At 44.6% G+C, this 24,372-nt stretch overlaps 1 long non-coding RNA gene across 2 annotated transcripts in view; it reads right to left on the minus strand.

Moving 5' to 3' along the window:
- LOC149976560 (uncharacterized) overlaps positions 1 to 15,662 on the minus strand; it is a 78,845-nt gene extending 63,183 nt beyond the window's left edge. The window contains exon 1 of one of the 2 annotated variants that reach the window (XR_016487150.1): positions 13,796 to 15,662. This is a non-coding gene — a long non-coding RNA (uncharacterized LOC149976560). The remainder of the gene's footprint in view (positions 1 to 13,795) is intronic. The other variant, XR_016487149.1, reaches the window with a different exon arrangement.
- Positions 15,663 to 24,372: the final 8,710 nt, after the last annotated feature.

A 24,372-nucleotide genomic window follows, 5' to 3' on the forward strand; every position in this document is an offset into this window, starting at 1 on the left:
GAACCATCCTCCTCAGTGAATTTAAAAATATATATATTTTTAAACGTTTAAAAAGTTATCCTTTTTAGATAAACCTACACTAAAATATAACCACGTCACCAAAAAAAACAAAAAAACACTGTTTTGCAATGAAGGTCTACAGTAGCCTCAACAGCACTCTGTAGGGTAGCACCATGGTGTAGCCGGGTGACAGCTAGCTTCTGTCCTCCTCTGGGTACATTGACTTCAATACAAAACCTAAGAGGCTAATTATTCTCACCCCCTTCCATAGACTTACACAGTAATTATGACAACTTCCGGAGGACGTCCTCCAGCCTATCAGAGCTCTTGTAGCATGAACTGACATGGTGTCCACTCAATCAAAGGATCAGAGAATAAATCTAGTACTGAAAGCATAAGCTACAGCTAGCTAGCACTGCAGTGCATAACATGTAGTGAGTAGTTGACTCATAGAGAGAAAAGACAATAGTTGAACAGTTTTGAACAAATTCATTTCTTCCAAAATTCATTTCTTCCAAAAATGAAATGAAGCAAGATTTTTTTTTTTGTCATTTTCTTTCACTTTCAGTTTCACTTACTTAGTTAGGAAATGCAGCTAGCTAGTTTAGCCTACTCAAACACCCTGCTCAAACAGAATGATGCTGTGTTAGCTAGCTGGCTATCACTATCCAACACAACACTGGAACTCTTCCAAGTCAAGATAAGCTTTGGTTTTACTAATTTATTGCCACCAGGGCCCGTCTGTGTAACTGCTTACTGATTGTACACTGTAACTTTACTGCGTGATTGTAGTGGGTTTACTAACACATTAGTTCTATTAGCTATGTTGACTAGGACGTTACGATGTAGGCTGTGTGTATCAGATGTGATATGGTTTGGCTTGGAAAGTTTTTTTTCTGCCTGGTCACATACAGCTGATTTGTAATGCACTGAAGTCCACTGGCGAAGGGAAAAGGTGAGAAGGGGTGAGCGTGTACAATAGATACGAGTAGAAATACAACTTGGCTGCTATGAAAGTGAACTGTGTCTACTTGTGATCAGGGGTGTTTTCATTCCACCGATTCTTAAACGGAAGCAAACGAAACGGCGATGAACTTACCTGAATTTGTCCAATGAAAAGTCTCTTTTGCAACTGTTGGACGAATGTTTACACCCTGTCTCAGCTAGATGCAGGCAAGAGTGTGCAAGGCGGTATTGAATGTGTCACTGTCTATCCATATGTCTGTCACCTCAAATGTTTTCTCTCGACCTGTGTGCACCTACGTTGTAAACTTTCATTCATAGGCTAGGTTGTAGCAACCTCATGATGGATATAGGGGAAATGTTTGTATCGTGTAGTAGCCTAATCCTATAAAATGTTACATTGAACTGGGTGTAATAGAAATAAAGCTGTGCTCATGAACAAAACAAAATTGTTCTCCCTCATCTTAAACGACACTGACCACCACTGGCATAGCTCCGTTCGAGTGTATTTTATTTTATTCCTTGTGTTAGTTAGTATTTCATTTTGTATTACTTTCTGCATCGTTGGGAAAGGCTCGTAAGCAAGCATTTCACTGTGAAGTCTACACCAGTTGTATTCAGTGCATGTGGTCAATACAATTTGATTCGATTTAGTACACACTGGTGGTGGTGACCAAGACGGTTATTTTCCTTCTAATATAAAAATGCGTTGCTGCAGTACTAAGTCATCACCATGAGGTGGGGGTATTTGACCATGTTGGGCATCTTGAGCAGGATCTAGGAGACTCCAAGATGTTGTAACCCGTTTAAACCACAAGGTGTCAGCAGAGCCTTTACTACAGACATGATAGATGCACCTGTACTTCAACAGGTAATAAATACACACACACACACACTACATGTTCTGTTTCACTGTTTAGGTCCACTGTTTTGTTCTAAAGGTCAATGTAAAGGTCTAATAAAGATTTACTTCATCACATAGTGAACAGATCAGTTGCCAAACATAAGGACACCATTCAATGAACAGTGGAGGGAGAAGACAAAGGCCATTCATAAATTACATTCCACACCGAGAACATCCCCCACATTGAACAAGTGGCCTTGGCTCCTCCAGGGGGAAAACAGCTCCTGCTCCCTAGCCGACACAAACCCACAGGGGGGCAGGCTGAGTCAGGAATCCCTTTACCAGGTCTGAAGAACATTTTCCTATCATTACAAGTTTGTTTATTTCACCGTTGTTGCATTTGAGGGGGCTAGCCGGAGTGCCAGTCTGTTTGTGCTAACATGTAAAATCCTTGTCATTAATTATTTTGGCTTGACAATAAGCAATTGGAGTTGGCGAGAGCACCAACAAATCAGGGACCCGGCTGTGAGGGGGCCAAATGGGACTTGAAGCAGTGACCCTGCCGTTACATAACAATGTAATACCACCTGTGCCATAAAGGTTGCGCTAACTTTGCAGAAGTAAAGAAAGATTTCCCCACTGGGAGGGAAAACTGATATTGAATTGTATGAAAAAGTTGGAACAAGTCACCAGCGCTTCAGAGCAGCAGAGACAATAAGAACTTTAGTTCTCTGAATGTCACCATAGAAACGGCCTGTACAAAGTTGCTTGACATAGGCTACCTTTACCTTTATGATAGGATTATAAACTCTTTGGACCACTTTGATCCAACAACAAACATTAGAATTATATGTCATTCAAGTTTCATTTATTACAGCCATTACAATGAGCACATCCTCCTATAGGTCCTCCCACCAGCCTCCTATGACATACAAGGCTCAAAGTATTATTTTTCAAGGCATTTGGCTCTGGTCTGGCAAAACCCTCTCCTCCCCCCCTGTCAAATGGCAAGTGACAGCTTCTTACAGCCTTGCAGCAAACCATCTGACAGGAAACATGACTGATCAACCCAACATGACTGAAACCATGACATTTTCAGGGTTTCAGTAAGGCTATCACAACTAATTCAGGCAATACCATCTGAATTCCCATAACTGTACGCATTTCAATAATAGTGTGAACCCTTGTCAGAAGGACATGAAATGAAATCACATAAACTATCCTCCCCCAGGGGTAATTCTGTGTCGCGTTTCATAATTAACAGCAGACATCTTGACATTGTCCATAAAGATAAATTGAGGTCAAATCTCCGCTGCTCATACAGACAAAAGCCCGTGCATAACACTAACTCTGCATTCTGTTTCCCCAGTCATGATCTACAAACAACACACAGACTCCGAATAAGTAAATAAATAAACAAACAGTAGCTTATAAACAATATCATCAATGACTTGAATCCATTTTTATAAGTGATGGGCTCACAGCTTCGTCACATTTCCTCCCCTTTCTGACGAAGCAGAAAGTGCAGCGCAGAAAGATTCAGCAAAGCCGGGGTTGAGCACACATTTTTAAGGACAAGAAGTCCACAGATAATAAACCCCATCTCATGAGGAAATAATAGTGCATATCTGTCCATGGGTGGTAAAAAGGTGCAGCACACACTGGTAGTAGAATGTAGCCTACACCGTCAACCAGTACAATGGCTGCACTAGCCATTCAGGAGAAAAAAGGGAGCAGGAGAGTTGAAGGGTAGTATTTGCTTGAGTCGGCAGGTAGGCCCTGGAGAAAAACACCGTTGGCTAGCCCATCTGATCTGACGACAGTGGCCACATCAGTAGGGAGACGATTTGGGAAGTCAGGCCCAGAGCCATGGTCGCTTTCCAGACAGAACCTGCATTACTCCTACTCCGCACACTCAAGATGACAGGAACGTGGCTCCCGCTCTGGTGAGATGTCGGGTCCCAGCAGATGCAGCAGGAATCTCTGGCCCCCGAAGCACTCCTCCTCGAGGGTCAGCAGGGTAGAGCTCCCCAGCCATCAGGGAAACTGCACCCCAGGGCGTCAACCAGGAAAGGGGTGGCCTGCAGCTGGAGCCACTCCCAAAAGGTAGTCCACTTCGTCCAATGTCCTCCATCACCTCAAAAACTCTGGCACTGCACCAGCTTGGGTAGATCAGTGAGGAGGCAGACAGGAGGTAGAGTGCTCACCCAATGTGCCAGAGTTCCAGGATTCTCAAGATAAATATACACTATTTATAAATATATGCAAAATGTACAAATTAAAGAAAGACTATACAGTGCATTCGGAAAGTATTCAGAACCCTCAACTTTTTCCACGCTTTGATACTTTACAGCTGTCATGCGTGCTCCCTCTCCGGCCTCTAGGTCACCAGGCTTGCTCATTATGTCGCACACCTGCCACCATCATTACGCGCACCTGTTAGCCGTCAGGCTCACCTGGACTCCATCACTTCTCTGATTACCTTCCCTATACATGTCACTCCCTTTGGATCCTTCCCCAGGAGTCATTGTTTCTGTTCCAGTGTCCTATCTGTGCGTTGTTCGTGTTTTCCTGTTTTGTTTTATGTTACATTTATTTATTAACACTCACTCCATGAACTTGCTTCCCGACTCTCAGCACACAAGATACAGCAGCCTTATTTTAAAATGTATTAAATTGTTTATTCACCTCATCAATCTACACACAATACCCCATAATCACAAAACAAAAACAGGTTCATTTATTTTTGCAAATGTATAAAAAAAAATACTGTAATATCACATTTACATAAGTATTCAGACCTTTTACTCAGTACTTTTTTGAATTACCTTTGGCAGCGATTACAGCCTTGAGTCTTCTTGGGTATGACGCTACAAGTGTGGCACACCTGTATTTGGGGAGTTTCTCCCATTCTCTGTAGATACTCTCAAGCTCTGACAGGTTGGATGGGGAGCGTCACTGCACAGCTATTTTCAGGTCTCTCCAAAGATGTACAGTCGGATTCAAGTCCAGGCTCTGGCTGGGCCACTCAAGGACATTCAGAGACTTGTGCCGAAGCCACTCCTGCTTTGTCTTAGCTGTATGCTTAGGGTCGTTGTCCTGTTGGATATTGAACCTTTGCCCCAGTCTGAGGTCCCGAGTGCTCTGGAGCAGGTTTTCATCAAGGATCTCTCTGTACTTTTCTCCGTTCATCTTTCCCTTGATCCTGACGAGTCTCCCAGTCCCTGCCGCTGAAAAACATACCCACAGCATGATGCTGCCACCACCATGCTTCACTGTAGGGATGGTGCCAGGTTTCCTCCAGACGTGACGCTTGGAATTCAGGACAAAGAGTTCAATCTTGGTTTCATCAGACAAGAGAATCTTGTTTTTCATGGTCTGGGAGTCTTTAGGTGTCTTTTGACAAAATCCAAGCAGGCTGTCATGTGCCTTTTACTAAGAAGTGGCTTCCGTCTGGCCACTCTACGATAACGCCTCATTAGTGGAGTGCTGCAGAGATGGTTGCCATTCTTGAAGGTTCTCCCATTTCCACAGAGGATCTCTAGAGCTCTGTCAGAGTGACCATCGGGATCTTGGTCACCTCCCTGACCAAGGCCCTTCTCCCCCGATTGCTCAGTTTGGCCGGACGGACAGCTCTAGGAAAACTTCTCCCCAGATCTGTGCCTCGACACAATCCTGTCGTCTCCGGGCTCTATGAACAATTCCTTCGATCATCACAGCTAGCTAGCTGCTATCTGAGTGGCTACCCCCCTGGATAACGTCTTTGTCCCGAAGCAAGCACCAGTGAGCCAGGAACTAGCCTCATGCGAGGCCAAGCCCCCGGCTAGCTGAAGAGGTCCATAAGCCACTCCTTGGGCTACAATACATATTTTGCCAATTGGCCAGGACCCCTTTTACTGCCGAAATGGAGCCCTGCCGATTCCACCACGACTGGTCTACCAACGTAAACCGCCCGAGGGGTGTCAACAGGCTCCTCTGTCACGACGTCCCCTGACAGCCCATCCACTAGCCTGCTAGCCACTAGCTGTCAAGAGCATGTCGGACTGCTAGCTGAAGAGGACCATCAGCCAATTTCTTGGGCTACAATACCTATTTTGCCAATTGGCCTGGACCCTTTTACTGCCTACACGGAGACCTGCCAATCCAACACGACTGGTCTGCCAATGCAAGAAACTCCAGCCCTGCTCAATATGCCTTAGCTCGCCCTTTTGTTTCACCTCCCACACATGCGGTGAGCTCACCTGGTCTAAATGATGACTCTAGAGACAAAACCTCTCTCATCGTCACGCAATGCCTAGGTTTACCTCCACTGTATTCACATCCTACCATACCCTTGTCTGTACATTTTGCCTTGAATCTATTCTTCCACGCCCAGAAACCTGTTCCTTTTACTCTCTGTTCCAAACACACTAGATGACCAGTCCTTATAGCAATTTAGCCATACCCTTATCCTACTCATCCTCTGTTCCTCTGGTGGTGTAGAGGTTAATCCAGGCCCTGCAGCGCCTAGCTCCACTCCCATTCCCCAGGCGCTCTCATTTGTTGTTTTCTGTAACTGTAAAAGCCTTGGTTTCATGCATGTTAACATTAGAAGCCTCCTCCCTAAGTTTGTTTGACTCACTGCCCTAGCACACTCTGCCAACCCGGATGTCCGCGTCGTGTCTGAATCCTGGCTTAGGGGGCTACCAAAAATCCTGAAATTTCCATCCGTAACTATAACACTTTCCGACAAGATAGAACTGCGAAAGGGGGCGAAGTTGCAATCTACTGCAGAGACAGCCTGCATAGTTCTGTCATACTATCCAGGTCTGTGCCCAAACCATTTGAGTTTCTACTTCTAAAAATACACCTTTCCAGAAACAAGTCTCTCACCATTACCGCTTGTTATAGACCACCTTCTGCCCCCAGCTGTACCCCAGACACCATATGTGAATTGATTGCCCCCATCTATCTTCAGAGATCGTACTGTTAGGTGACCTAAACTGGGACATGCTTAATTAACACCCTGGCCGTCCTAAAATCTAAGCCAGATGCCCTCAATCTCACACAAATGATCAATGAACCTACCCGGTACAACCCCAAATCTGTAAACACGGGCACCCTCATAGATATCATCCTGACCAACCTGCCCAATAAATGCACCTCTGCTGTCTCCAACCAGGATCTCAGCGATCACTGCCTCATTGCCTGCGTCCGTAATGGGTCTGCGGTCAAACGACCACTCCTCACAACTGTCAAACACTCCCTAAAACACTTCAGCGAGCAGGCCTTTCTAATTGACCTGGCCCGGGTATCCTGGAAGGATATTGACCTCATTCTGTCAGTAGAGGATGCCTGGTTATTCTTTAAAAAGTGCTTTCCTCACCATCTTAAATAAGCATGCCCCATTCAAAACATTTAGAACCAGGAACAGATATAGATAGCCCTTGGTTCACTCCAGACCTGACTGCCTTTGACCATGTGTATCGCATAAGCATCGAATAGCCCATGCAATATGCAACTTTTCAGGGAAGTTAGGAACCAATATACACAGGCAGTTAGGAAAGCAAAGGCTAGCATTTTCAAACAGAAATGTGCATCCTGTAGCACAAACTCCAAAAGGTTCTGGGACATTGTAAAGTCCATGGAGAATAAGAGCACCTCCTCCCAGCTGCCCACTGCACTGAGGCTAGGAAACAGTCACCACCAATAAATCCATGATAATTGAGAATTTCAATAAACATTTTTCTACAGCTGGCTATGCTTTCCACCTGGCTATCCCTAACCCAGTCAACAGCCCTGCACCCCCCACAGCAACTTGCCCAAACCTCCCCCATTTACCCTTCAACCAAAATCCAGATAGCTGATGTTCTGAAAATGTTGCAAAATCTGGACCCCTAGAAATCAGCTGGGCTAGACAACCGTCATTCATCACATTCTTATCGGCAGACTCAACAGCCTTGGTTTCTCAAACGACTGCCTCGCCTGGTTCACCAACTACTTCTCAGACAGAGTTCAGTGTGTTAAATCGGAGGGCCTGTTGTCCGGACCTCTGGCAGTCTCTATGGGGGTGCCACAGGGTTAAATTCTCGGGCCGACTCTTTTCTATGTATACATCAATGATGTCGCTCTTGCTGCTGGTGATTCTCTGATCCACCTCTATGCAGACGACACCATTCTGTATACATCTGGCCCTTCTTAGGACACTGTGTTAACAAACCTCCAGACAAGCTTCAATGCCATACAACTCTCCTTCCGTGGCCTCCAACTGCTCTTAATAGCAAGTAAAACTAAATTCATGCTCTTCAACCAATCGCTGCCCGCACCTGCCCGCCTGTCCAGCATCACTACTCTGTACGGTTCTGACTTAGAATATGTGGACAATTACAAATAACTAGGTGCCTGGTTAGACTGTAAACTATACTTCCAGACTCACATTAAGCATCTCCAATCCAAAATCAAATCTAGAATCAGCTTCCTATTTCACAACAAAGCATCCTTCACTCATGCTGCCAAACAAACCCTCGTAAAACTGACTATCCTACCAATCCTTGACTTCGGCAATGACATTTACAAAATAGCCTCCAACACTTTACTCAGCAAATTGGATGCAGTCTATCACAGTGCCATCTGTTTTGTCACCAAAGCCCCATATACTGCCCACCACTGCGACCTGTTTACAGGCCTCGTTGACAGGCCCTCGCTTCATATTTGTCGCTAAACCCACTGGGTCCAGGTCATCTATAAGTCTTTGCTAGGTAAAGCTCCACCTTATCTCAGCTCACTGGTCACCATAGCAGCACCCACCCGTAGCACGCGCTCCAGCAGGTATATTTCAGTTGTCACCCCCAAAGCCCTCCTTTTGCCGCCTTTCCAGTTTGACTGGAACGAATTGCAAAAATCACTGAAGCTGGAGACTCATATCTCCCTCACTATCTTTAAGCATCAGCTGTCAGAGCAGCTCACAAATCACTGCACAGCCCAACTGTAAATAGCCCATCCAACTACCTCATCCCCATATTGTTATTTATTTTTTGCGCCTTTTCACCCCAGTATCTCTACTTGCACACATATCTTCTGCACATCCACCATTCCAATGTTTAATTGCTCAATTGTAATTACTTCGCCACTACGGCCTATTTTTTATTTGACCTTTATTTAACTAGACAAGTCAGTTAAGAACAAATTCTTATTTTCAATGACGGCCTAGGAACAGTGAGTTAACTGCCTTGTTCAGGGGCAGAACGACAGATTTTTACCTTGTCAGCTCTGGGATTTGATCTTGCAACCTTCTGGTTACTAGTCCAACGCTCTAACCACTAGGCTACCTGCCACCTAATTTATTGCTATTTATTCTCTTTACCTCCCTAATCTTACCTCATTTGCACACACTGCATATAGATTTCCCCCCCCCCCCTATTGTGTTATTGACTGTACGTTTGTTTATTCCATGTGTAACACTGTGTTGTTGTTTGTGTCGCACTGCTTTGCTTTATCTTGGCCAGGTCGAAGTTGTAAATGAGAACTTGTTCTCAACTGGCCTACCTGGTTAAATAAAGTTGTGTGCCTTTCCAAATCATGTCCAATCAATTGAATTTACCACAGATGGTCTGAAATCAAGTTGTAGAAACATCTTAAAAGTGATCAATGGAAACAGGATGCATCTGAGATCAATTTGAGTCTCATAGCAAAGGGTCTGAATACTTATGTAAATAAGGTACTTCTGTTTTTGCTTTGTCATTATGGGGTATAGTGTGTAGCTTGATGAGGGAAAGAATGTATTTAATCAATTTTAGAATAAGTCTGTAATGTAACAAAATGTGGAAAAGGTCAAGGGGTCTGAATACTTCCCGAATGCACTGTATATACAAGGCTCAAAGTATTCTCTTTCAAGGCTTTTTGCTCTGGCCTGCATAACCCTCTCTCCTCCCTGTCAAATGACAAATGACAGCCTCTTATAGCCTTGTAGGAAACCACTTGTCAGGAAACATGATTGATCAATCAACAAACATTATCATGGTTTAAACAAGGCAATAAATCAAAATTAACACATCCAGGTTATACCATCTGAATTCCCATGAATTCTACTTCCGGCGCCGACAGAGATGGCCGCCTCGCTTCGCGTTCCTAGGAAACTATGCAGTCTTTTGTTTTTTTACGTGTTATTTCTTACATTAGTACCCCAGGTCATCTTAGGTTTCATTACATACAGTCGAGAAGAACTACTGAATATAAGATCAGCATCAACTCACCATCAGTACTACCAAGAATATGTTTTTCGCGACGCGGATCCTGTGTTCTGCCTTACAAACAGGACAACGGAGTGGATTCCATGCAGCGACCCAAAAAAAAAACAACTCCGAAAAAGAGGGAAACGAGGCGGTCTTCTGGTCAGACTCCGGAGACGGGCACACCGTGCACCACTCCCTAGCATTCTTCTTGCCAATGTCCAGTCTCTTGACAACAAGGTTGATGAAATCCGAGCAAGGGTAGCGTTCCAGAGGGACATCAGAGACTGTAACGTTCTTTGCTTCACGGAAACGTGGCTCACTGGAGAGACTCTATCCGAAGCGGTGCAGCCAACTGGTTTCACCACGCATCGCGCAGACAGAAACAAACATCTTTCTGGTAAGAAGAGGGGCGGGGGCGTATGCCTTATGACTAACATGACATGGTGTGATGAAAGAAACATACAGGAACTCAAATCCTTCTGTTCACCTGATTTAGAATTCCTCACAATCAAATGTAGACCGCATTACCTACCAAGAGAATTCTCTTCGATTATAATCACAGCCGTATATATCCCCCCCCAAGCAGACACATCGATGGCTCTGAACGAACTTTATTTAACTCTTTGCAAACTGGAAACCATTCATCCGGAGGCTGCATTCATTGTAGCTGGGGATTTTAACAAGGCTAATCTGAAAACAAGACTCCCTAAATTTTATCAGCATATCGATTGCGCAACCAGGGGTGGAAAGACCTTGGATCATTGTTACTCTAACTTCCGCGACGCATATAAGGCCCTGCCCCGCCCCCCTTTCGGAAAAGCTGACCACGACTCCATTTTGTTGATCCCTGCCTACAGACAGAAACTAAAACAAGAGGCTCCCACGCTGAGGTCTGTCGAACGCTGGTCCGACCAAGCTGACTCCACACTCCAAGACTGCTTCCACCATGTGGACTGGGACATGTTTCGTATTGCGTCAGACAACAACATTGACGAATACGCTGATTCGGTGTGTGAGTTCATTAGAACGTGCGTTTAAGATGTCGTTCCCATAGCAACGATTAAAACATTCCCTAACCAGAAACCGTGGATTGATGGCAGCATTCGCGTGAAACTGAAAGCGCGAACCACTGCTTTTAATCAGGGCAAGGTGTCTGGTAACATGACCGAATACAAACAGTGCAGCTATTCCCTCCGCAAGGCTATCAAACAAGCTAAGCGTCAGTACAGAGACAAAGTAGAATCTCAATTCAACGGCTCAGACACAAGAGGCATGTGGCAGGGTCTACAGTCAATCACGGACTACAGGAAGAAATCCAGCCCAGTCACGGACCAGGATGTCCTGCTCCCAGGCAGACTAAATAACTTTTTTGCCCGCTTTGAGGACAATACAGTGCCACTGACACGGCCTGCAACGAAAACATGCAGTCTCTCCTTCACTGCAGCCGAGGTGAGTAAGACATTTAAACGTGTTAACCCTCGCAAGGCTGCAGGCCCAGACGGCATCCCCAGCCGCGCCCTCAGAGCATGCGCAGACCAGCTGGCCGGTGTGTTTACGGACATATTCAATCAATCCCTATACCAGTCTGCTGTTCCCACATGCTTCAAGAGGGCCACCATTGTTCCTGTTCCCAAGAAAGCTAAGGTAACTGAGCTAAACGACTACCGCCCCGTAGCACTCACTTCCGTCATCATGAAGTGCTTTGAGAGACTAGTCAAGGACCATATCACCTCCACCCTACCTGACACCCTAGACCCACTCCAATTTGCTTACCGCCCAAATAGGTCCACAGACGATGCAATCTCAACCACACTGCACACCGCCCTAACCCATCTGGACAAGAGGAATACCTATGTGAGAATGCTGTTCATTACTACAGCTCGGCATTCAACACCATAGTACCCTCCAAGCTCGTCATCAAGCTCGAGACCCTGGGTCTCGACCCCGCCCTGTGCAACTGGGTACTGGACTTCCTGACGGGCCGCCCCCAGGTGGTGAGGGTAGGCAACAACATCTCCTCCCCGCTGATCCTCAACACTGGGGCCCCACAAGGGTGCGTTCTGAGCCCTCTCCTGTACTCCCTGTTCACCCACGCCTCCAACTCAATCATCAAGTTTGCGGACGACACAACAGTGGTAGGCTTGATTACCAACAACGACGAGACGGCCTACAGGGAGGAGGTGAGGGACCTCGGAGTGTGGTGTCAGGAAAATAACCTCACACTCAACGTCAACAAAACTAAGGAGATGATTGTGGACTTCAGGAAACAGCAGAGGGAACACCCCCTTATCCACATCGATGGAACAGTAGTGGAGAGGGTAGCAAGTTTTAAGTTCCTCTGCATACACATCACAGACAAACTGAATTGGTCCACTCACACAGACAGCATTGTGAAGAAGGCGCAGCAGCGCCTCTTCAACCTCAGGAGGCTGAAGAAATTCGGCTTGTCACCAAAAGCACTCATAAACTTCTACAGATGCACAATCGAGAGCATCCTGGCGGGCTGTATCACCGCCTGGTACGGCAACTGCTCCGCCCTCAACCGTAAGGCTCTCCAGAGGGTGGTGAGGTCTGCACAACGCATCACCGGGGGCAAACTACCTGCCCTCCAGGACACCTACACCACCCGATGTCACAGGAAGGCCATAAAGATCATCAAGGACATCAACCACCCGAGCCACTGCCTGTTCACCCCGCTATCATCCAGAAGGCGAGGTCAGTACAGGTGCATCAAAGCTGGGACCGAGAGACTGAAAAACAGCTTCTATCTCTGTTAAACAGCCACCACTAACACTGAGTGGCTGCTGCCAACACACTGACACTGACTCAACTCCAGCCACTTTAATAATGGGAATTGATGGGAAATGATGTAAATATATCACTAGCCACTTTAAACAATGCTACCTTATATAATGTTACTTACCCTACATTATTCATCTCATATGCATACGTATATACTGTACTCTATATCATCGACTGTATCCTTATGTAATACATGTATCACTAGCCACTTTAACTATGCCACTTTGTTTACATACTCATCTCATATGTATATACTGTACTCGATACCATCTACTGTATCTTGCCTATGCTGCTCTGTACCATCACTCATTCATATATCCTTATGTACATATTCTTTATCCCCTTACACTGTGTACAAGACAGTAGTTTTGGAATTGTTAGTTAGATTACTTGTTGGTTATTACTGCATTGTCGGAACTAGAAGCACAAGCATTTCGCTACACTCGCATTAACATCTGCTAAGCATGTGTATGTGACAAATAAAATTAGATTTGATTTGATTTGATGAATGTACACGTCAATAGTGTGAACATTTGTCAAAAGGACATGAAATGAAACCGTACAAGCTGTCCTCCCACGGGGATAATTCCCAGTGTTGTGTGTCCCCAACACTGGATAAAATTGCTTATCTCCAATAAATCTGTTTGACACTTGATAGCTGACCAAGCCATGTAGCGCCAGAACCCTCGCCAAACACAAGCGACAGGAGGACTCTTAAATGACTTGCACAAAGATTTACAATTATACGGCATAACATTACAGAATTAACGTAGGACATCTTTACATAGTCTATAACGATACATTGCGGTACAGACAAATTACCACGCTTAATAATAACCCTGTATGCTTTGTTGCCACTGTCACGTGATCTACAAACAACACGTCCTCGTAATGAATAAATAACTAAACAAACAGTATAAACAACATCATCAATAACGGGCTCACAGCTTTATCACAAATAGGGAAAGTGATTTACCTGTAAGGCCACTTAAAAATTATGTTCTTGCCACGTCTTATCCAGGTGTGCCATTTTACAATCCAAAATCGAGTTTCTTCTTACATTAAGCAAAGGGCCGTTATGTGGCAAGTTGTAAAAAATGCGCGTGTTGACATCCACCTGTGTCATTGATGCTGATGCGTTCTATAGTTATAACCCAACTCCTGGGCAACTGTCGCCAATGGGTCCGCGGGATATGAATATCCATAAGCATGATGAGTAAAAAGAGATCCAAGTCGGATGTCAACATCTAAATGTTGAACCTCAAGCATGCGTAAATCGATCCACAGCTGAACATAACTCGATATATAACTCCATAACGCACAGCACGCACATCTGGCCGTGGGTCAAGGGATATCCAATGAGATCCAACAGTCAACGAACCACGGAGCAGATGCCGACGAAACCTGCTTAATTAATAAACAGCGATTTAAACCGTATAAATCCGTTGGTGTGGATTAAAAGTCCAGTCAGTTCGTTGCGATGCCGTGCTCGACTGTAGCATGCTCCTGCAGTTTGGAGTGTGGTTTCTCATGCATCTCTACAGTTCCAGAGAGTCGCTTCTCACGCGGTGAAAGCCAGCACGAGTGCCAATTTATGCTTGATCCGAAAATGTATTCGGAGGCGCCGTATGGATATTGTGATGCAATCGCGGAGTCTCCAGAGGGACCCAGAGGCCAAATTGAGCTCATCACACAGCGTCTCTCAAATGTGACAATGTGGAGGGCTACATATAGCTCCACATTGAAATTATTGGGTGGTGGTAGGTGAGGGCTGGAGGTCCAGCATAAACACAAACTCACTTCCTTGATAACAGCCCTGCTCTGCTCAGCGAAGCGCAAGAAGTATGAATGATCTAACTTCTGCAGAGGCCATGTAGCGCCTTTAAATGAGCCATGTGGAGAGCTGCTAACCCAAAGAATTCGGGCAGTGGCAGATGGGATATGTCCCTACCCACAACAATTTGTTACTCCAACAGTGTCCCCCAAGGTGAGTAAAACACAGAATTATATTCAAAATGTGCACATTTGTCCTGGTGATGCAAGTAAGTAGGCTTTTTTCCTGTATATTCCTGGTCTCGCTTCAATCAAAATTAGCAGAATTTAGCAATAACACTAACGCTACATCCAATAGGTCCTTCTCTGCCTGAAAGCTCTGCTCCCGGTCTTACATCACCTCGAGGTATCCCTGCCTGCAGGCATGCTGTTATTTTTGGAGTATTTTAAGTCACTAGCACGCATAAACTCGGCTTGGCTAAGGACATGAGCGGACCTTTCCATAGAATGGACTGGATGGGTGTGGGAATTGTACATAAAAGGGCCAATCAACGGGAAGCCAACTGTCACAATCATGTCGGAAATAATTAATTCACAATCACTGCATCTCAGTTGGGCTCCAATCACCCATTTTTAAGCATATGCTTCAATATTTAAATGCATTCATGAGAGATGAGTTGTTTTATACAGCATATTGTCTCTATATTTTTTCTTGCAATAGACACATAGGCAACTTTAAACTGCGTTATATAAGCAGTTATAATTTCCAGTGGTTCCTTTATTCTGGTTGGTTCCCTGTGGTGATGTATATTTCCAACACGCAGAAAAAAGCTTGGAAGTCAAACTGCCAGATGTTTCGGTTCCACACAATGTTTATGTCCACACCGCGTTTTCCCTCCAACACTCACACCTGGATTCGCTCCAGTGCGCCCCAAGCACCTGAACTGCACGCGATCCCGTAGAGATGCAGGTACTTGATCACGCTCTTCTGTGAGCAGGGCTGAGCGGTTACGGAAAGTGTGCTCACACGGCGTTGCGTGACTACAGGTCGGGCCGGGGAACACAAAGACATTGTTCAGTGTGTGATCAGTTAGTCAGTCCGCCTCTCCAGTAACACAGCAACATTCCTTTGGCGTTCCTCAGCCTCCCTCTCCCGCCACCACTGCACTGGCTGCTGCTGAGGGTTAAGCAGGGAAAGCAAAAGTTATGTTTTTGTATTTATGTGTTATGGTGGTTCCAGCCATTCGTGTGGTTTTCTATATTTAACAACATGTCAGGGAGAAATTAGAAAGGAAACCTTATAAACACTAAAAACAGTGACTACAAATGATTCCTATTCAACAATAGTCACTATGAGAACATGACATAAATCGATCAACAAATGTGTGTCAGAAGAACCCACTACTAGAGGAATTACTGAGAGATCTTAAGTCTTCATGATCATGTGTTTTAGGGTTTCGGGACACCACTTTCTATCTCTCTGGTCTCCCTCTTTCTCTCTGTCCTGTCTGTGTTTTTCTCCACTGACACAAGGGCTCATTCAGAGGCTGAAGAACAAATGTTTCCTTATGTAGCCTGGCTGTGAGGGATGCCAGCAACGGGGGCAACACAAGAGAGGCTGCCCTCCTCTGCTTTTCTCTCCTCTCAGCACACTACAGCCCTTCAGCCTGGCTGGCTGCCGGAACGACTGGGAGCACTCAGGGCATAAACTATCAGAGAGCAAGATAAAGTCAAACAGCTTTACACAGAGACTTGAGGGATACATTGAGCTCTACCTGGGGGGAGCTGTAGTTATCTTTTGTCTTTAATTCACACTCTTAATGTCTCTTTCTGGGTCTATCTGTGTCTGTCTTTCACTAATATGTGTGTGTGTGTGAGAGAGAGACTGACAAACGCACGCATGCACACACACACAAAGGATGGTCAGTGTTTGTGGTAATGAGTTCTTAAGCATTATCCTCTGCAGTCCAACTGATGCAGCAGAGGCTATAAAATGTACATAGGCTGACGCATGGGGTTTGTCCATCTGCATTTACCCCATTGGACACAACATCCTGACTGTTATTATTATTATACCATGGCATTGTTGAATACTTGTTTCTGATTGGCTTGAAGGGCATTCTAGAGGGTGCATTATTTCCCTATAACACACAGTATACTTGAATGCTTGAATTCTATGGCTATAGTTCATTCTTACATGTTCTATGTTTGAGCTGCTTTTGAAAGCAAAAGTCAAATGAAAACAATATTGGAATTGTTGAATTCGATTTTCCTAATGGCAAGCTAGGACTGATGGTTTGGTTAGCTAAACGAGCAAGTCTGGTTGTTTGGTTACCACAGCAACTACTGTAGCTATCTAGTAAACTTGCTAGCGACTTCAGTGTATGTTGAACACATTTCTACCTGCAAATGAACACCTTTCTAGAGGTGAATGTGTTAAATTATAGCCATGGCATAAATAATCAACTCGGGGTTCTATGTATTCTCTGAAAAAAAAATGCAGCTCTGTGGGAGGTCAGTTCCACACCTTCCAGGTCGTTCATTATCTTCCATAGAACACAGCCCCTCGTTGATTGTCCCTTACTTATTTTATTTTAAACAATTATATAAACAATTATTATTCACCATTTTTGGGGGATTTTTTGGGGGTTTCTATTACAAAGTATGTTATTGGCCTTTTAAGACACCATTGCCACTTTAAGATCTCTATTGGAGAAGTGGGTAGATGCATCTCAATATGGTGACTGGAGTATGGGCGAGTGGGCGTGTGGAAAGTAGAGGACCCGTGGAAAGGCAGCGGTGGAAAAGTACCCAATTGTCATACTTGAGTAAAAGTATAGATCCCTTAATAGAAAGTTACTCAAGTAACAGTGAAAGTCACTCAGTAAAATACTTCTTGAGGAAAAGTCAAAGTATTTGGCCCTAAATGTAGTTAAGTATCAAAAGTAAACATAACTGCTAAAATATACTTAAGTTTCAAAAGTAAAAGTATAAATCATATAAAATTCCTTATATTAAGAAAAGCAGACAGCACCAATTTCTTGTTTAAAAAATTACATAGAACCAGGGGCACACTCCAACACTCCGATAATGGGTGTGCTGTTGCTTAATGCCAGCAGCTACAGACCGCTGTTTGATTTGATTAGCACAGTGGTGTGCGTTGTCGACTATTTCATTCCCTTCATCTGACCATCGGAGTATCAGCAACAATCACGCATGTCAGTTCAGTGCACACAGCGTGGCAGAGAACGCATCACATTTGAGAATACATTTATTTGGGAATATATTTCGTCGAACAGACATGTTGCTGTCTATATTAGGCAATGCCATGACGCAGGTATTAGGATCTATCACTGAAATCTCCCCTTTGTCTGAGCATGAGAGAGAAAGAGAGCGAGTCAGCCGTTGCGATGCAGCCTTCATAAAGGTAGTATTGTTAAGTTGCGTGCGAAGCTCCTGCTTTGAGCTTTGGGTCTCCGCCCACTCTTGTTCACCACAGACATATTTTTCTTCTTCTTTTACATCTTCCCCTTTCTTTCAGCTACAGGTAAGCATTTGATGTCCGCACGCAATCCCTGGAGTGTCTCCTCCCCCCTTTCGCTGTTTGACTCCTCCTCACGCACGCACACATTATCCCAGGGCATGAGTAAGCGCCTATCAATAAAGTCTACTGTCATTGGTTGACGCTGTAGCCTTCCAAGAGACCATCTTCAGAGCTAAACTATCATTCCTTTCTTGACACCCTCTATCTGATTGAGACAATACCTTATTTGAGATACTCTGTACTCATCCACTCACTATCTTCCCACACATTAGCTATATTTCACTCATGCTCCCATACCTCACGGTATCCCACTTTTAGCACCTACCCAACATCATGATTTACTCAGCACTCTCCTACTGTAACTGTGCTGTACTGTTCTTTGCCTTTGGAGTGGCTTTTTCTGACATTATTTGACCGCTCTCCAGACCAGATTGTTAGCAGACTGCCTGTGGTCAATGCTCTCCACTGTTTTCCTCGTACAGGACTATGAACCAGAAGGTTGCCATTCGAAACACAAAGCAAAGAAAGGGTCCCTTCTCTCGGATCCTGTGTGCATGCGAGAGAAAGAGAGAGCGTGAGAGAGAGACAGAGAGAGACAGAGACCAAGTGAGTGTTTGTATCTGTGTGTGCGATCCATGCCTGTGGCTTACCCCTCTCCGGTGCCCAATAATGTCAGGGGAGATGTCCTGCCTTTACCAATCTCTGCCCACAGCGAGGTGGGCATGGTCGCCACGGGCGACGCTGGCACAGGGCGGCTGTGAAAGGGGTTCTTTGTCCTCCGCAACAAGGTGTGTTTCCTGAACTGGCATTCCGACTTAATAAGCGGCTAAACCACGTCTCGCCTCTCCCTATCACACTCATCAGTTTCACAGCTCAAAAGAAAAACAAATAGGAGAAAGAGGGCGCGAACCCGCACTCGCATACATCTCTCTGTGTGTGCCAGTCGACTAGCTGCCAGGTCCTAGGCTTAAAGTTACACAAGGATGGGTCATGGTTCAGGATACTGCTAGTGTCATTGTGTAGCACTCTGAACCTGCGTGGACAACGTGTATACATAGCACATTTATACAGTTCTGAGAGCCCCTTTGCTCGTGTTTGACCTCAGAAACGTCGCCATTCCATAGAGTCGTGAGGGAATTAAAAATGTCCTCGCTGTAAAACGAGCGGGTAGAGAGCGAAGTCAAGAGAGAGTGAACTATGGCTCAACTCCAGACCAGGTCTCCGTCAGAGTAGGTCTCACTTCTCAACACGGATTCTCTCCAATGAGAGCTAAGGACTGAAATTACAAGACAGAGGGAGAAAGAGAACAGATGACAGAGTCAGAGAGACAGAGAGAAAGAGAGAGGCCCAGTACCTAGACTTGTAGAGTTGACCCTTTCTGTACTTTACCATCTCATGTCTACTGTTCATAGCACTGGCCAAACACACACACACGTCCTGCCAACACGGAAGTGCAGTGTGCACTCCATTTTAACTGTATGAAAACTGTACATTAGTTAGTACCTTCAGAATGTATTCATACCTCTGAACCTATTCCACATTTTGTTGTGTTACAGCCTGAATTCAATTCATCTGGATTTGGGGATGTTCTCCCATTATTCCTTGAAGATTCTAAAATTGTACTAAGCTAACAGTTGAAATTGTTTTAAAATGGTCATACCATAGATCATTTAGCTATTTCATTTAGAATTTTAGAACCCCTTTAGGTATACAGTAAGAAAATAATAAGGAATAAGGTTGTGAAGTGTCTGTCCTAAATCTAGGAGATATAAGAAAGCTCAGGAAATATACACTGCTCAAAAAAATAAAGGGAACACTAAAATGACACATCCTAGATCTGAGTGAATGAAATATTCGTATGAAATACTTTCTTTACATAGTTGAATGTGCTGACAACAGAATCACACAAAAATTATCAATGGAAATCAAATTTATCAAACCATGGAGGTCTGGATTTGGAGTCACACTCAAAATTAAAGTGGAAAACCACACTACAGGCTGATCCAACTTTGATGTAATGTCCTTAAAACAAGTCAAAATGAGGCTCAGTAGTGTGTGTGGCCTCCACGTGCCTGTATGACCTCCCTACAACGCCTGGGCATGCTCCTGATGAGGTGGCGGATGGTCTCCTGAGGGATCTCCTCCCAGACCTGGACTAAAGCATCTGCCAACTCCTGGACAGTCTGTGGTGCAACGTGGCGTTGGTTGATGGAGCGAGACATGATGTCCCAGATGTGCTCAATTGGATTCAGGTCTGGGGAACGGGCGGGCCAGTCCATAGTATCAATGCCTTCCTCTTGCAGGAACTGCTGACACACTCCAGCCACATGAGGTCTAGCATTGTCTTGCATTAGGAGGAACCCAGGGCCAACCGCACCAGCATATGGTCTCACAAGGGGTCTGACGATCTCATCTCGGTACCTAATGGCAGTCAGGCTACCTCTGGCGAGCACATGGAGGCCCCCCAAAGAAGTGCCACCCCACACCATGACTGACCCACCGCCAAACCGGTCATGCTGAAGGATGTTGCAGGCAGCAGAACGTTCTCCACGGCGTCTCCAGACTCTGGAGCACACAGGGAGCCAGTGCGCCAGTGGCGAATTTGCAAATCTTGGTGTTCTCTGGCAAATGCCAAACGTCCTGCACGGTGTTGGGCTGTAAGCACAACCCCCACCTGTGGACGTCGGGCCCTCATACCACCCTCATGTAGTCTGTTTCTGACCGTTTGAGCAGACACATGCACATTTGTGTCCTGCTGGAGGACATTTTGCAGGTCTCTGGCAGTGCTCCTCCTGCTCCTCCTTGCACAAAGGTGGAGGTAGCGGTCCTGCTGCTGGGTTGTTGCCCTCCTACGGCCTCCTCCACGTCTCCTGATGTACTGGCCTGTCTCCTGGTAGCGCCTCCATGCTCTGGACACTACGCTGACAGACACAGCAAACCTTCTTGCCACAGCTCGCATTGATGTGCCATCCTCGACGAGCTGCACTACCTGAGCCACTTGTGTGGGTTGTAGACTCCGTCTCATGCTACCACTAGAGTGAAAGCACCGCCAGCATTCAAAAGTGACCAAAACATCAGCCAGGAAATATAGGAACTGAGAAGTGGTCTGTGGTCACCACCTGCAGAACCACTCCTTTATTGGGGGTGTCTTGCTAATTGCCTATAATTTCCACCTGTTGTCTATTCCATTTGCACAACAGCATGTGAAATTTGTCAATCAGTGTTGCTTCCTAAGTGGACAGTTTGATTTCACAGAAGTGTGATTGACTTGGAGTTACATTGTGTTGTTTAAGTGTTCCCTTTATTTTTTTGAGCAGTGTATTTATATATAGTCCCAGTCAAAAGTTTAGACACACCTACTCATTCAAAGGTTCTTCTTATTTTTACTATTTTTCTACATTGGTGGGAGCAGTATCACGTCAGGTTATTTTTGTATTTTAGCTTTTTTGTAAAGTAATAGTAAAGACATAACAATGAAATAACACACATGGAATCATGTAGTAACCAAATATATTTCATATTCTCTCAACCAGCTTCATGAGGAATGCTTTTCCAATAGTCTTGAAGGAGTTCCCACATATGCTGAGCACTTGTTGGCTGCTTTTACTTCCCTCTCGGGAACCACACATGCGGAGATCATCCACTCACCTACACTGCGTCTCACAAAGACACGGCAGTTGGAACCAAAAGTTGAGAGATTTCCTCCGGTCTAAGGTCCATTGCTCGCGTTTTTTGGCCCAAGCAAGTCTTTTATTATTATTATTGGTGTCCTTTAGTAGTGGTTTCTTTGCAGCAATTCGATCAGATAGGCCTGATTCACGTAGTCTCCTCTGAACAGTTGATTTCGAGATGTGTCTGTTACTTGAACTCTGTGAAGCTTTTATTTGGGCTGCAATTTCTGAGGCTGGTAACTAATGAACTTATCCTCTGTAGCAGAGTTACAGTAACTCTGGGTCTTCCTTTCCTGTGGCGGTCCTCATGAGAGCCAGTTTCATCACAGCGCTTGATGATTTTTGCAACTGCACTTGGAGAAACTTTCAAAGTTCTTGACATTTTCCAAATTGACTGTGTGGTGGTTCATTTCTTTACCATCAAAAGAGGAGAGACAAAGTTACCACACAAGTCAGAGTTATACTTACACTAAATCTTTAATAGTGAGAGCTTTGCAATAGCAATGGCTTGTCGACGAATCACCGTTTCTGATGATCTGTTGAAAAGCGACGAGACAAAAGTACAAAGTCCTTTTATAACCAAGATACACACCTTTCAACCTACATGACGAACAAAATATATATAGAATGGGTCACAAGGTTAAGATTTGTATGAAAGTTACCTATAATACAAAGCAGACAGCATCTGCTGTGTCAACAGTTTTCATTTATAGACCAGTGTCTGGCCCTCCGACTGCAAACTGGAACCATCTCTGTCTGGTACCATATAGAACAGAAACATTAACTCATGCTCTGGAATGCTCTTTAGGTTTCATCACCCAAAGACATAGGCCCATCCTCAGTATAAAACACACACAATATCTATAAGAATACTCTATTATGTTGAATAAAACAACCATTTGATGCAATACAAGTATTATAACAATCTTGCAATTTCTCTCTCACAACTGAACTTCATGTCTTAAAGAAATTATGGACTTTCGTTTCTCTTTGCTTATTTGAGCTGTTCTTGTGATAATACGGACATGGTCTTTCACCAAATAGGGCTATCTTCTGTATACCACCCCTACCTTTTCACAACACAACTGATTGGCTCAAACACATTAAGGAAATAAATTCCACAAATTACCTTTTGTAGAGCAAATCGGAGAACACCACCGTGTTCATGAGTCTCCCGTTTCCATAGAGTGGTCATAATATTTTGTAGGCCATTCGGACGCTACATTTGTTTTCGTGAATTAATGTTTTTGTGAATGTGGTGGATTGAGATGCCGTCCATGAAAAAACCCTGATACCTCTACCTTAAACTTACTGATTTTTATGAGGATTCTTTGATTATGTTACTTAGATTGACGCACTGCTGTGTCAATAAACTCTTAAGGATTAAGTTAGATGGGCAGCGGCGGTGAACAGCAATCTTCAAGTCTTTCCACAGATTTTCATTGGGATTCAAGTCTGGCCTTTGGCTGAAGCCATTCCAGCCTTGGTTTGGCTATATGTTTGGGGTCATTGTCCTGTTGGAATGTGAATCTTCACCCCAGACTAATGTCGTTTGCACTCTGAAGCAGGTTCTCATCAAGGATTTGTCTGTATTTGGCTCCATTCCTTGTTCCTTCTATCCTTACCAGTCTCCCAGTCCCTGCCGCTGAAAAGCATCCCCATAGCATGATGCTGCCACCACCATGCTTCATGGTAGGGATGGTGTTAGACAGGTGATGAGCTGTGCCTGGTTTGACCACATAATATTTTTGCCTTATGATCTGTTTTTCACTTGCCTTTTTGCAAACTCCAGGCGCACTGTCATGTGGCTGTTTCTCAGGAGTGGCTTCCGCCTGGTCACTCTCCCATTAAGCCCAGATTGTTGAAGTGCCGTAGAGACATGTCCTTCTGGCAGGTTCTGCCATCTCAACCAAAAAACTCAGTATTTCTGTCAGAGTGGTCATTGGGTTCTTGGTCACCTCATTGCCCGGTTGCTCAGTTTGGTCATACTGACAGCTCTAGGTATGGGTAGTTCCATATTTTTTAATATGCCAATGATGGAGACCACTGCGCTCTTGGAAACTTTCAACACTCAATTTGGAGTGTTGTAGCAAAGGGGAGTGAACACTTATGTGAATGAGATATTCCTGTATTTAATTTTCAATAAATGTGCAAACCTTTCTAAAAACATGTTTTTACTTTGTCATTATGGGCTATTGTGTGTAGACGGGAGAGAAACTTTTTAAAAATTGTTTTTACACATTTTGAATTCAGGCTGCAACACAACGAAATGTGGAATCAGTCAAGTGGTATGAATACTTTCTGAATGCACTGTATGGATACTTCTGAGTATAACTCGTGTTTTTATACATATCTCCCAATGCCATCAAAGCATGATTTACAAGAACCTTTAAGTTATTACATGTCTTTTCAGTTAGGCTTGGACCCTGTGCAGTAAGAGCACAGCTGCATTACGGTAAAGGTCTACAGTACAATATGTTAATGATTCCAGTAAATCATGAGTCAGTGGGGTGGTGACTGAACCAGGGTTGACACCTCTAACTAACAACGGAGAAAAACACATAG

This window comes from Oncorhynchus mykiss, chromosome 16 (assembly GCF_057628025.1).
Source record: "Oncorhynchus mykiss isolate SJ-2025 chromosome 16, ASM5762802v1, whole genome shotgun sequence".
Classification (NCBI taxonomy): Eukaryota; Metazoa; Chordata; class Actinopteri; order Salmoniformes; family Salmonidae; genus Oncorhynchus; species Oncorhynchus mykiss.